This window comes from Sitophilus oryzae, unplaced genomic scaffold (assembly GCF_002938485.1).
Source record: "Sitophilus oryzae breed Bouriz unplaced genomic scaffold, Soryzae_2.0 scaffold_979_pilon_pilon, whole genome shotgun sequence".
Classification (NCBI taxonomy): domain Eukaryota; kingdom Metazoa; phylum Arthropoda; class Insecta; order Coleoptera; family Curculionidae; genus Sitophilus; species Sitophilus oryzae.
Window position 1 is genome coordinate 133,328 of NW_022147615.1, and position 13,267 is coordinate 146,594.

At 33.4% G+C, this 13,267-nt stretch overlaps 2 protein-coding genes across 2 annotated transcripts in view; one reads left to right on the forward strand and one right to left on the reverse strand.

Moving 5' to 3' along the window:
- LOC115891192 (homeobox protein caupolican) overlaps positions 1-13,267 on the reverse strand; it is a 62,906-nt gene that overhangs the window by 47,027 nt on the left and 2,612 nt on the right. The gene's annotated exons all lie outside the window — the stretch shown is intronic.
- Positions 10,665-13,267, forward strand: part of LOC115891191 (ankyrin repeat domain-containing protein SOWAHB) — a 329,208-nt gene continuing 326,605 nt past the window's right edge. Inside the window, exon 1 of the mRNA XM_030911602.1 lies at positions 10,665-10,753. The gene's annotated coding sequence lies outside the window, so the exon portion shown is untranslated. The remainder of the gene's footprint in view (positions 10,754-13,267) is intronic.

Sequence of the window (13,267 nt, forward strand, 5' to 3'; positions counted from 1 at the left end):
AGATTTTGGTATGCGGTTTTCTTGCATTCTGCATACGTGACCAGCCCATCTTAAGCGGGACTTTGTAATCATGACTTCAATACTCTCGCAATTAGCTTTTTCAAGGACCGATACGTTTGAGACATGATGGACCCATTTTATTCTTAAGAGTTGTCTAAGATGTCTCTGTTGCAACTTGTTGAATGCGTTCATGTGTCGGCGGTACGGCACCCAGGTTTCGCTTCCATATAATATGGTGGGAATTATTATCGCTCGGTACACCGAAAGTTTCGATTTTGTGCTCAAGTCATGATTGTAGAAAACCCTGTCTTTTAATTTCCAGAATGCTCTTGAGGCGCTGCTAATCCTGTGCTGAATTTCAGAGTCGATATTGGCCTTTTCCGAAATCAAACTGCCGAGGTAGTTGAATTCCGCTACATATTCCAACAGCTCATCTCCGATTTTTATAGCATTGTTGTGATCTTCCGGGGGAGTGCACATGATTTTAGTTTTATCGATGTTCAGCTTAAGTCCCAAGGCCTCGTATGCCCATGTATATGTGTTCAACATTTCTTGCAATTGCTGTAACGTATTTGCAACTAGAGCACAGTCATCAGCGTATATTGAAGTTCTGTGGTGAATTTTGTACGTGTTTTTGCCCTGAGTCTTTTTATGTTGAACAGACCGCCATCGTATCTGTATCTAATGCCCAAACCTCTCTCCTGCAGTTTGCTGTCCACTATAATGGAGAGCGTTGCCATGAATATATTGAATAGGAGAGGCGCTAAGACACATCCCTGCCTAACGCCTGTTTTTGTTAGGAAGGGATCGCTCAGTGATCCATGATATGACACTCTGGATTTGTTGCTGTTATGGAGGCTTTTACACACTGTAAGGAATTTGATGGGTGCATCTCTGTTCACAGAGTCGAAGGCTTTTGTTAGATCGATGAATGCAACGTAAAGTTTAGACTGCTGCTCTTTTACTTTTTCCTGTAGTTGCCGGATGGAGAATATGGAATCGACGGTACCGCGGTTGTGTTGAAAAAAAAACAAGAGTTGCAGGGGCAGTGATTAGAATTAAACACGAGAAAATAGAGTAAAACTTAAATTTATTTTAAACTAGTGAAAAGATACAGTTCCTCTTATAAATGCTAGACAACAACTCTTGTTTTTTTTTCAACAGGTTATGGGCCCAGGGTGTGTAAAGTGTGATTAGAAAACGCGTTTTAAGTTCGGTAGTACACGGGTTGTTCGGTTTGTGTTTCGACGTCGTAATAAAAATAAAAATGGCGAGTAACGAAAATGCAAACATTGGCTTTAGTGTCGAAAAACTTAAAGGTCGTGAAAATTACAGTGACTGGAAGTTCCAAATAAGTGCGTTGTTAAAATTAGACGGACTTTGGAGCTGTATTAGTCAACAATGGGACACTTTAGTAGATGCTTCTACAAAAGCTCGTCGTGAGGAGAAAGCTCTCTCAAAAATAATTCTTTCTCTGGATAAGTCGACGTATCCCCATGTGATGCAGGCAACAACGGCAAGTGAAGCGTGGAAATCTCTCGAAAAAGCGTTTGAAGATAAAGGGCTTCACAGGCGATTAACACTCTTAAAAAGTTTGTGCTCAATAAAACTAGAAAATTTTGGTACAATGGAAGAGTATGTTAATGAAGTCATGGCTGTGTCCCAACAACTTATTTCTATGGGAAAACCAATAGATGATGAGTTTCTAGGCGTCATCATGTTGCAGGGACTTACAGCTGATTATGAGCCAATGGTTATGGCACTAGAAAATTCAGGTGTCGAAATAACATCTGACTTTGTAAAGACCAAGTTGCTGCAGGACAAAAAATATCAGAACGGCAAACATGCTAGTGATTGTGCGCTTGCGATGAAGAAAAGTAGAAAACCTCCATGGTGCTGGAACTGTAAGCAGAAAGGTCACTATAAAAATCAGTGCCCTAGAAGTGAGCAAAGTTCTTCTTCATCAAAGGTGGAGAACACTAGTAAAAATGGGCGAAAAGCTTTGTTTGTGGCAGCTTTAAGTGCTAATAGTGTACATGACACAGCCTGGTACATTGATAGTGGCGCCTCGTCACACATGACTGGAAACAGTAAACTGCTCTTTAACCTAACAGATGAAGATTTGGGGCAGGATGTGTTTGTGGCAAATAATTCAAAATTAACTGTCAGTGGAACTGGGAGCAGTATAGTAAAACTGAAACAGCACGGCACTGAGCAGAGCATATCAAAAATAAAATATGTTCCAAACCTTGCAGTAAATTTATTGTCAGTGAATGAAATGGTTTCTAAAGGACACTGTGTACATTTTGACTTAGAAGGATGCAAAATAATTAATGGTGATGACTGCGTCATTAAGGGAGAAGCTGTTGCTACCGCAGCGAATGTTGGAGGTCTGTATAAACTCGATGTCCGGGAGGAGTTCGTAAATGTGGTGCAATCTTCAGATTCTCAGATGCTATGGCACAGGCGCTTAGGTCATCTTAATCATCACAGCATGGCTTTGTTGAAAAATAGTTTGGCCACTGGTGTGTTGTTTAAGGAAAGTAAAACACCGGAGTATTGTGAAAGTTGCATCAAAGGTAAACAGTCCAGAAAACCTTTTCCTTACAAAAAGGACAAACAAGTTGCACAAAATAAACTTGATCTAATTCATTCAGACCTGGCAGGACCTATGGATGTGGAATCATGGGGTGGCAAAAAATATATGTTTACCCTTATTGATGACAGCACTAGGAAAGTATTTTGTTACTTCTTAGAGAACAAAAGTGAGGTTCCAGAAATTTTCAAAACCTTCTGCTTGATGGTAGAAAATCAAACAGATCGAAAAATCAAAGTTTTGAGAACCGACAATGGAGGAGAGTACTGTAATGAACGATTAAGAAATTTTCTTCAAAGTCGTGGCATTAAGCATGAGCTGACAGTACCTTACACTCCAGAGCAGAATGGAGTAGCAGAGCGCTACAATCGAACAATACTTGAAAAAGTACGTTCAATGCTGGCTGATTCAAATAGCCAAAAACAAATGTGGGCAGAAGCTGCAAATACAGCTGTGTATCTTCTGAACCGTTCACCAGCAAAGAAAATACGTGGTGCAACACCAGAAGAAAAATGGATAGGCAAAAAGGTAGATTTAAAGCACCTTAGAGTTTTTGGATGCCGTGCCTATGCTCATATACCCAATGCTAAACGAAAAAAGCTTGACGACAAGAATTGTTGTCTAGCATTTATAAGAGGAACTGTATCTTTTCACTAGTTTAAAATAAATTTAAGTTTTACTCTATTTTCTCGTGTTTAATTCTAATCACTGCCCTTGCAACTCTTGTTTTTTTCAACAGGTTGGTGCGAAAACCCGTTTGTGATTCTGGGGGGATTTTTTCTATATGTGGGTGCAGGCGGTTTGACATAATTTTTGCAAGAATTTTTCCTCCGATAGCCAGTAGTGAAATTCCTCGGTAGTTTCCGCAGTCTGATGCACTTCCTTTGTTCTTAAATATATTCACTATATTCGCGTTGCAAAAGTCCTGAGGTACCTCTCCGCTTTCCCATATGACATCAAAGAGAGCCTTAAGATGACCAATAAGTTCTTTACTTGCACACTGATAGATTTCCGACGGAATTGCGTCACAGCCAGCTGATTTGTTGTTTTTAAGCTGTTTTATGGAGTCCTTTATTTCCTGTTCTGTTATTGGAATGTCTAATACATCGAGGCTGTTATACTGAGGTATTATGTTGAGTGCTGGCTGTAATGCTCTTTCCAGCGGTTTCTGATTTGCTCTTCCTCTTTTAGAAGTTCGCCATTTTGTGGAGTTCGCCATTTTGTGTTTTGGGAGTGCGCTGCCATGAATACATTGAATAGGAGAGGTGCTAAGACACATCCCTGCCTAACTCCTGTATTTGTTATGAATGGGTCGCTCAGTGATCCATGATGTGAACACAGTAGATCTACAATACCATACAACTATATATACCAAACAAATCCGATTGCAAATAGTTAAATATTGTGTAATTTTATGACAAGTCTCGATTACAATGTACGTCACTTTGAAGAACGCTTTGATTTAATGCTTGTAATTAATTGTGACGATCGGGAAACATCGTTAGCGAGTTATCGGCGTTCGCGTTGGGTGTTCCTCTAATTACTAACGACAAAACAACACATTTCTACGCCTCATTACCCGATGAAGAGAAAAATCAAATTAATCAGCAATTATTGAGACGACAATTTTATCGCCGTGTGTGTTCCGATCGTGCTGGCGTATCTAAATAATGTTGTGTCATGTATATACTGTAGGACACGTCGATTTTCAGTTGTGCATTGTTTTCAACAATTGATTTTTTATAGCGTTTTTTAACTAAAAATGTATGTTTTTATCGGCTGTTAGAGCGTTTAAGCTCATAAGAACGCGTTCTACATTAATTAATATATTTTTATTAAAATAAAGAATAAAATTGCACGAGGAAGAAAAATATTATCATTTCAAATAGACGTAACACACTCTTTATCCCGCCTATATACTATAATTCTTTTAAAAATTGGACAAAACATTATTAATAGACAATGTGAAGTCAACGAATCCCTTAATAAAGAAGAAGAATGTATACAGATGAACCAATTTATATCTTAAATTTCAAATATTTTCAGAGATAAATTGGTTCAAGTCCAAAAAAGTATAAACAAACGTTCTTAAAAGTGACCACAGTTGAATTTTGAGTTACTTTAGTTTGCAATTATACAATTTAAAATATAAAAAAGCATTGTTTCGAGTTTTCTTCCCCAGAATGTTTTATTTTAATTAAGTAACATTAAACAACTTTAACCCTCATTTTCTCCATAGTTATCTTCTAGGACTTGATCCAGTTCACCTCTGAACCTATTTGTAGCATATCGTTTCCATGTTGTGTCAAGAAACTATTATGAGAAACCTAAAATGTGTCCAAAAATTCTACTTGGAAAGTCCGAAATTATTTTATTTTTACCAACAGGGAAGCCAATAATTGGACAGTTCAAAATTTGCATGATTTCTCCTATGTTTCCAACGATGATGCATACCACCCGGTATACACCATTCCGAAAGTTATACTAAATCCTATTAAAGTTGACAAAAGGACACACAAAGCGTAAGGTATAGAAAGAGCAAGCAAGACAGACGTATAATCCGACACGAAAAACGGAATAAGGGTCGAAAATAAGGGATGAAGCAAAGCAACGAAAAGAGCAAAAGCAAGCGGCATTCGCTTCAGATTTATGCCGATTTAATATTTATTTTGATGGGTTTAACTCGGCGTCACTAACAGCCCTAAAAATATAGGGAGGTTGCCGCCGGGGAAGACCATCTGCCGTTTAATAACCAGCGAGAGTAGGACCCTTAAGAAAGAGCGCTCTAAGGGCGAAAATCGGCTGAGATTTTCGGAAGTAAGGAAGGCTGGTTCGAATTTTATATTTATTGGCTAGAAAATTGGATATAATTTCGCTACGGTAGGTTAAAAACGTTGGAAATGCGTAAAAAAATGGCGTAGAGGTTTTATATTTTTGCGATTCGTGATTTAAGGTAGAGTTATGGGTGGAACTTTTATTAAACAGTTGAACGAAACAGTTTTATTAATCATATGGGTTTTCTACCGCACTGAAAAAAAGAATCTCTCAGTCGAAATGAATATGACTTTGACCTAAAAGATTGGTGCTTTTCAATAGGGCCAAGAACGACGTTTCTTTGCCCAAAGCATTAACTATCTTTTCTTCTTCTTCTTCTTCTTTTAGAAGGCGTATCGCCTGTTTAGTTCCGGTTTCCTCCTCGTCTAAGCAACTCAGTAGGTCTTCTGCCATGGGGTACGTTGTTGCGAATTATTATGGCCATTCTGTCGGGGCCCATTCTATTGACATGCTGGTTCCATTCTCTTCTTCTCTGCCTTATCCATCTGACAACGTCGTTTGTTTGGCACTTTTCTCTGTCTGTCCCTCAATGTGTATCCAGTTATTATTCTTAAGGTCTTCATTTCAGTAGTTCGTAGGATTCTCTTTGTTACTGATGTTTCAGCTCTGGTTTCCGCACCATATGTCATCACTGGTCGTATGCAGGTTTTGTATATTCTTGACTTACATTCTGTACTCAAATGTTTGTTTTTCCATATAGGATATTTAAGATGTTCTGATATTGCGGCAGCTTTATTGGCTTGTTTCCTTACTTCTTCTTCCAGGAATCCTGAACTTGTAATTTTGCATCCGAGGTATTCGAATGGTATTGATCTGATTTGATTATCTGATCAATAGTTTTGTTTTTTATTACCAATTTGCACCGTAGAGGCTCCTTTGTAATGGTCATGCATTTGGTCTTATTTGTGGAAATGTGCATGTTTAGTTTTTCTGCCTGTCTGTTAAAAGCTTGTAGCATTCTTTGGAGGTCGTCCTCTGACTCTGCAATAAGTACTGCGTCATCGGTATAGCATAATATGTTTACTTTATGCATTCCCATTCGATATCCTAATCCAGTATTCTTGACGGTTTTTATTACTTGATCCATGATTGTGTTGAATAACAGAGGGCTGAGGCTGTCACCTTGGCCAATACCAGTTGTAGTTCGAAGATGCTGCCTTAAGGTAAAGTTTGTTCTTATTTGGGTTGTTGTGTTTGTGTTTGTTGCTGTAAAAAATTACTTTAGAGAATAGAAGAATCTATCTGTCCAAAGTATTTCACTCTTGATCCAAAATAAATATGCAAAGAAGTTCTTGCTACAATAACAATAGTCTCTTTGATTCATGCAAAAATTCTTGATTGAAAAGGGACATTTCTTGATTAAAGAGACACTTTTCTTAAACCAATAGCAAATACCATTGACTCAACTAAAATTTATTTTGATCTAAGAGAAGTCTATATATCATATACAGGCATATTACGAGGTATATTATTTTCTGATAAATTTTTATATACTCCACAGTACTAAATTTGTGTGATTTCATTAGTTTCCTACTTTTAGCAACGCACGACGTCCACACTGTACCGACAACTTGTCATAAAATACACGACTCGAGACGGGACATTCAAAAGACTCCGAATTTGGAAACAAAACAAAAATGAGACAAAAATGTTGCAGAAATGTATTGGATTTGTCGCAACTTTGTCGTAAAACATGAATGTTTCTGTCTTATCGCTGTTTGTCTGCTTGGTCTGAACCCGGCTTTACTTTAGTTTGTGCTAAATTAATTTTGAGATCTACTTTATTGCTGGCTGTATTTATTTCGTTAATTTGTTGCTCTTCTTTCATATAAACTGGTATATTTGTGTAGGTAGGCGTATTAGATAAACATTCACAAGTTCTCTCCCATTTAAATTAGTCTGGACTCGAAAAAGAACTTGTTTTATTTTCGTACAAGCTTTCTAAAACAAATTGCCAGCAACCTGAAACATGTAGCGGTGGGCGTGTGACATTTGCGGTACTGCCAATAATTGTACCGGCTACTAAGTAATCTCAATTTCTAATTCGGATGTCGTAACAGTGGTAAACACAACATAAATTATTTGAGATTGGTTTAATAAAAAAATATATTATTATTAAGCTAAATAAATCTGGGTTAAAGCGATTTTGTATGGAGATTGTGGTTGATTTTATCCATTTTTTTGAGTGTACTGTTTTAAAATTAGTACCTTGCGTGATTACTTACGGTACTTCTTTCCGTGTTTCTTGCAAAAGAATTTCTCAGGTCGTGTATATGTGTACTTTGCAAATAATGAATTGAAATTTACATAGAATACCTGTAGATTGTATTACAGATATATGTGTTTCTTACCGCATATTAATGAATATTTTTTTCTGATATTCTGATATTTTTTCTTATAATCTCGTGATACTTACGTACAATAGACATATACCGTGCTGGCAACTGTTATTTTTGGGTCGGTATTTACATGTGTGGAAGTAAATCGCATAAGGATCTTATTAAGTCGGAGTGAGAGAAATGCGACGGTGTGCTGTTGCGGCGTTGCCAGTACACCTTTCCCTATCAAGTAAAGTAAATTCACGATCGCAAACGACTTATTTTTTTTTCGAAAAGATCTTCGAGAGAGAAGAAATATAGATTTCGAGATATTTTCGATAGATTTAGAGATATCAATTTTTGAATTCAGACTTCTAATAGCGCGACCACTGTCGAACACAACTCAATTCCACTTATTTTTATCAAAAATGCAAGTGTTTCTAACTTGCACTTAAATTTTTTTAAGCTATAAGGAAAATTACAACCACTCGTTGATAAATAATCAAATAAAGCATCACGAGACGTAATTAGATCGTGAATCTGAACGCATGATGTACACATTTCCCTAGAACTTTAAGTACTGACAGAGGTACTCATTAGGTCTGTTCGTTTTCCTGTTATTATCGATTCTAAATCGTCCTAGAACTCTCCAGCGCATGCGCAAATGAAATAATGTCTTCATATTTCCTTCTGCGCATACGCATCACAATTCTAGGACGGTTCAGAATCGGTAATAACAGGAAAACGAAAAAAGCTATTGAGGCGACCGGTCGACTGCGACAAATCTGCTATATCCCCCTCCACGTCTGGAGTGGGCAATGCGCACAGTCTCTCGGTTTATTTCGTACGTTTGGCAACGTGTTTACTGTCCTCTCTTTGTTCAGTACATTATAAACGCATTCTACTCTTCTTACATACGGAAATCTCGACCCAAGACTAACCTTTGCCAGTCCTTAGTATGATAATTTGTTTTCTGTTAAAACAATATAAGACCTTATAATACAAACAGAAAGCAAATCAATTATTAACAAAGCATTCAAGCTTATAATAGTTTACATATTCTAAAATTACATATATAAAATTTCCTGTAAACTCTAAAATTTTGATATTTTTAGAGCTATGTTTACTATCGTTTCGAGGGCCTTAAAAATCTGTAAAAAATATCGAAAATGGACAATTTTTGACATTTTTTGACATTTCATATGTATGAATAGCTGTCACAGATTTTAACTATATGAGACTGAGACGGGGACGTGACTGATACGTGTAGGTAGACCTTTATACAGAAAAAAATAAAAAAAATATTGATTTCGGAAAAAAAATAATTAGTAATCGTAATGATCTCTGCAATAAATAATTAAATTAAATAAACAATTTTACTGTCTGTACCACCTGTTGATATATCCTGTTTAATGAATAAGTAAACAAAAAAAATCTAAAAATAATTGTTTCTTTATTTGTTTGTACTTGTAGATATCTTTAGTAATACACATATTATTTTACATTATAATGACATACCTACCTCGCTGAAGGTTACAATAGAAACATTACAGCGTTTCTAATAGTTACATTCGATTTAAATTAATATTATTAATTATTCTAAATGGTACACGTGTAAACTACCATTGATTTGCATTGATTTATTATTGAACCCACTGGTAATAGATGTAACTGTTTATAATTACTTGGTATTAATAAATAGAAATTACAATAATTAAACAAGTTTTTTTTGTCTTTAATTTTTATATATTTTTTTTATTTACCTGTATTTTTTCTATTAGTTGCATGACAGCATTAATTATCAATCAGTAATATTTCATTATATTTTTTATTATTTGATAGTATGATTAAATATACTTTGAATATACAACTCAATCGGAGGTCAGTGTAAACTGTACAAAAACAAGGGTTGAAAAATTCGAAATTCTAATAAAACTAAAGCATTCAAGCTGAAAACGGTTTACATATTCTAAAAGTACATAAAATTTCGTACAAATCCTGAAATTTTGATATTTTTTGGGCTGTATTTAGTGTCTTTTTGAGGGCGTTGAAAATGTGTAAAAAATTGGGAGAAAATTGACAATTTTTCGACATTTTTCCATGCTAATTTGTATATTATTTTTATTTGCGTTGAATTTAGGTACCTGTAGATAACTTTATACATAGTACTATTTATTTTTGACACTTGAGTAAAATACCTAGTACAAAACATGGAGGTTTTCAATCAATTTTTAGTATTTTTTTAATGTAATATTTGCTCATATTTTTATACATCACCCTGTATAGTATTTAATCAAATAATATACAAATTTGAGTAAATTAATACCTTTACTAAAAAGTACAGAGCATAAATTGTTTATAAAAAAAAGTATTAATGCAGAAAAAGCTATAATTTACTACCTCTACCCAATGAATGTAATTTTTGACATAAAATTGCAAATATTTCAAAAACTGCTAAACTTAGGTATAGAACATTATACATAAAATATATGTAGAATTTTACGCAGAATTCAATGAAAGTAAAAAATATAGGTGGTTCTATTTAAAATAAGCAAATTGACAGCCACTTCCGGTAAAACCGGAAGTGCCAGGAAGTTGAAAATACTTTAAAAAGAAAGTACACCTCGAATTATCCTTAACCTGAAAATTTCAACTTTCTATCTTAACTAGATCATAATAAACATTTCATTATTCTCTGAAAAATCCTATCCCTCTGAAATTATTCAGATTGTTCCGTATTTCCAAGTTTCATCCAACATAGAAGGCTTTGGTTGCCAGCGTAGCTTAGCAACGGGCGACAAAAAACTTGAATGTTTTTTATATTTGGCGTTGCTAGGGGGAAAAACGACTTGAACTGTGTTGATTTAAACATGTTTAGAATTATTTTACGTTGTTTGTCTTGTATTGTTCGAGTTTTAAAGCGTATAATTAGTGAAAAAATAGTGAAATTGCGGTGTAATGGTACTTTGTAGGTGATTTTTTGGCTTCATCGTGGTTGGATAAGGTAGGATGTTTATATTTTATAATAATTTAAGAATATTTTGACGGAAATTATGTAACATCTGAATTTTACAGCTATTGATCTGAAATTTATTATGTTTAGTGCTTTTTTATATGCTTTAATATAGCTATTTCTATGGTTTTATGCTGGGGATATGTATATTACGTGAATTTATGTCAAAATTTCGGTTATTTCGATAATTTTTTTAGTATTTTCAAAGGTGTGGCTATACAATATATAAATTTTAGTAATTTTTCTTATTTAATAGTGCCATTAAAAGGTGCTATCAGAGATTTTTGATGATTTTCGCTAAGGTTATGTAAGATTTTGCCAACTGGCTTCAAAATTTTAGCTTAATAACTAGTTTTTTTAATATTTTCACGCATATTATTATAAAATATCTGAATTTGAAGGTTATAGATCTAGAATTGGTTTATATTTTTTTATCTACTGGGTGTTTTTAGCTTAAATTTATATATTTTTGGTATTTTCTTCCGATTATATTTTATTAAAAAGCTTTTTAAATGTGTTATAAATTATATTTGGATTATTTGGAGCTGTATTAAGCTATAAAAATATTAAAATTAATTAACTAATTATATTTGTGAAATTTTGCCTAAAATTTACATATACTGTATGATCGAAAGAAACCGCGTCCAGGTGGCTTCGAAATAATGATCGTTGACATTCTATATGTAATTTTACATAAAAATTAAAGCAGTATTCATTTCCAAGCCATCTCTGACGCCGTTTTTTTTCGATCGTATGGTATTTGAAATTTTTATATTTATATTTTGATTCTATATACAGCATGATCGAAAAAAACGGCGTCAGCGATGGCTATGAAATGAAGATCGCTGTTATTTATATGGGAAATGTCAATAATTGTCATTTCCCAGCCAACTGGACGCCGTTTTTTCAATCATACGGCATTATAATCCTAATATCTGAAGTTATGTATGGTTTTATGCTAGAGATATGTATATTACGTGAATTTATCTCAAAATTTCTGGTATTTTGATAATTTTTTTTAGTATTTTCAAGGGTTAGTATTGCCAAGGGTGCCATAAGAGGCGATATCTCAACTTTTTGATCATTTTACCTAAGGTTATGTAAGATTTTGTCTATTGGCTTCAAATTTTAAGCATAGTGACTAGTTTTTTTAATATTTTCATGGATATTATTATACAATATCTGAATTTGAAAGTTATAGATCTAGAATTGCTTTATATTTTTTATCTACTGGGTGTTTTGAGCTTAAAATTGATATATTTTTGGTATTGTTTATATTTTTTTCCGTTTATATATCCGAAGTAAGAATTTTTTTGGAAAAGCTTTTTAAATGTGTGTTAACTTATGTTTGTGTTATTTTTAGATTTATTAAGGTTTTATAATGTTATAATTAATATAACTAATTATAATATTTGGGAAATTTTGCCTAAAATTTACATATACTGTATGATCGAAGAAAAAACGGCGTCCAGTTGGCTTAGAAACGATGATCGTTAACATTCTATATGTAATTTTACATAAAAATTAAAGCAATATTCATTTCCAAGCCATCCATGACGCCGTTTTTTTTTTTGATCGTATGGTATTTAAAATTTTTATTAATATTTTGATTCGGTATATTTCGATCATAATATCAGAACTTATATTTAATTTATTTGAAGTAAGCATATACATAGGTAAGTTTTATATTTTTTCTGTAAATGTATTTGGTTATTTTAAATCAATTTCAATTATTATTTATTATCAAATAATGTTTGTAAATCGAATATAGTGAGTAAAAATTATGTGTATATAGGAAAAGACACTTTTATATGCCAGATTTTTTTTAATTCAAAAATTGTGGGGGATTAAAAAATTACATTAAAACATCGCAATTTGAGCTACATGATTAAATAGCCTGTATAATATGTTTTATTATAATATTATATACACCCTATATAACCAGATAACTACACAACCCCCCCCCCCCAATATTATTTTTAAAAATAAGAAATTAAGTTGTGTTTTTCTAATATTTTAAATAATAGATGTTTATCTATGCTTTTGGTGTTTATTTTTTTATATTAATGTTACTCACTCTTTACCTAACTAATATTTAAGGTCATAAACTAAATGCAAAACCAGTTCATAACCGTATAAATCAAAAAATTTAATGTATCAATAATCAATCAATAATCAATCAATAATCAAATCACAAAAATAGGGCAAATATTCTTTTTTTTTTGTTTCATTGAAGTCAATATTGACATTACAAATGTAATAATATTGTCATGACTCAAACTAAAGAATATTAACTTGGAAATAGATCTCTTATGACTTCATACATTAATTAAACCTTTTTTTGAAATTAGTGTAGTCTAGTTTTTTAATTATTCCTACAGGGTGTTTCAAAAAATATGTGCCATCTCTCGTGGGGAGATTCCTCACGTAAAAATATGATTTATTTTTTATATTATAATAGTTCCGATTCTGCTTTGTTCCGTAGCTACGGGGTGTTAAAATCTT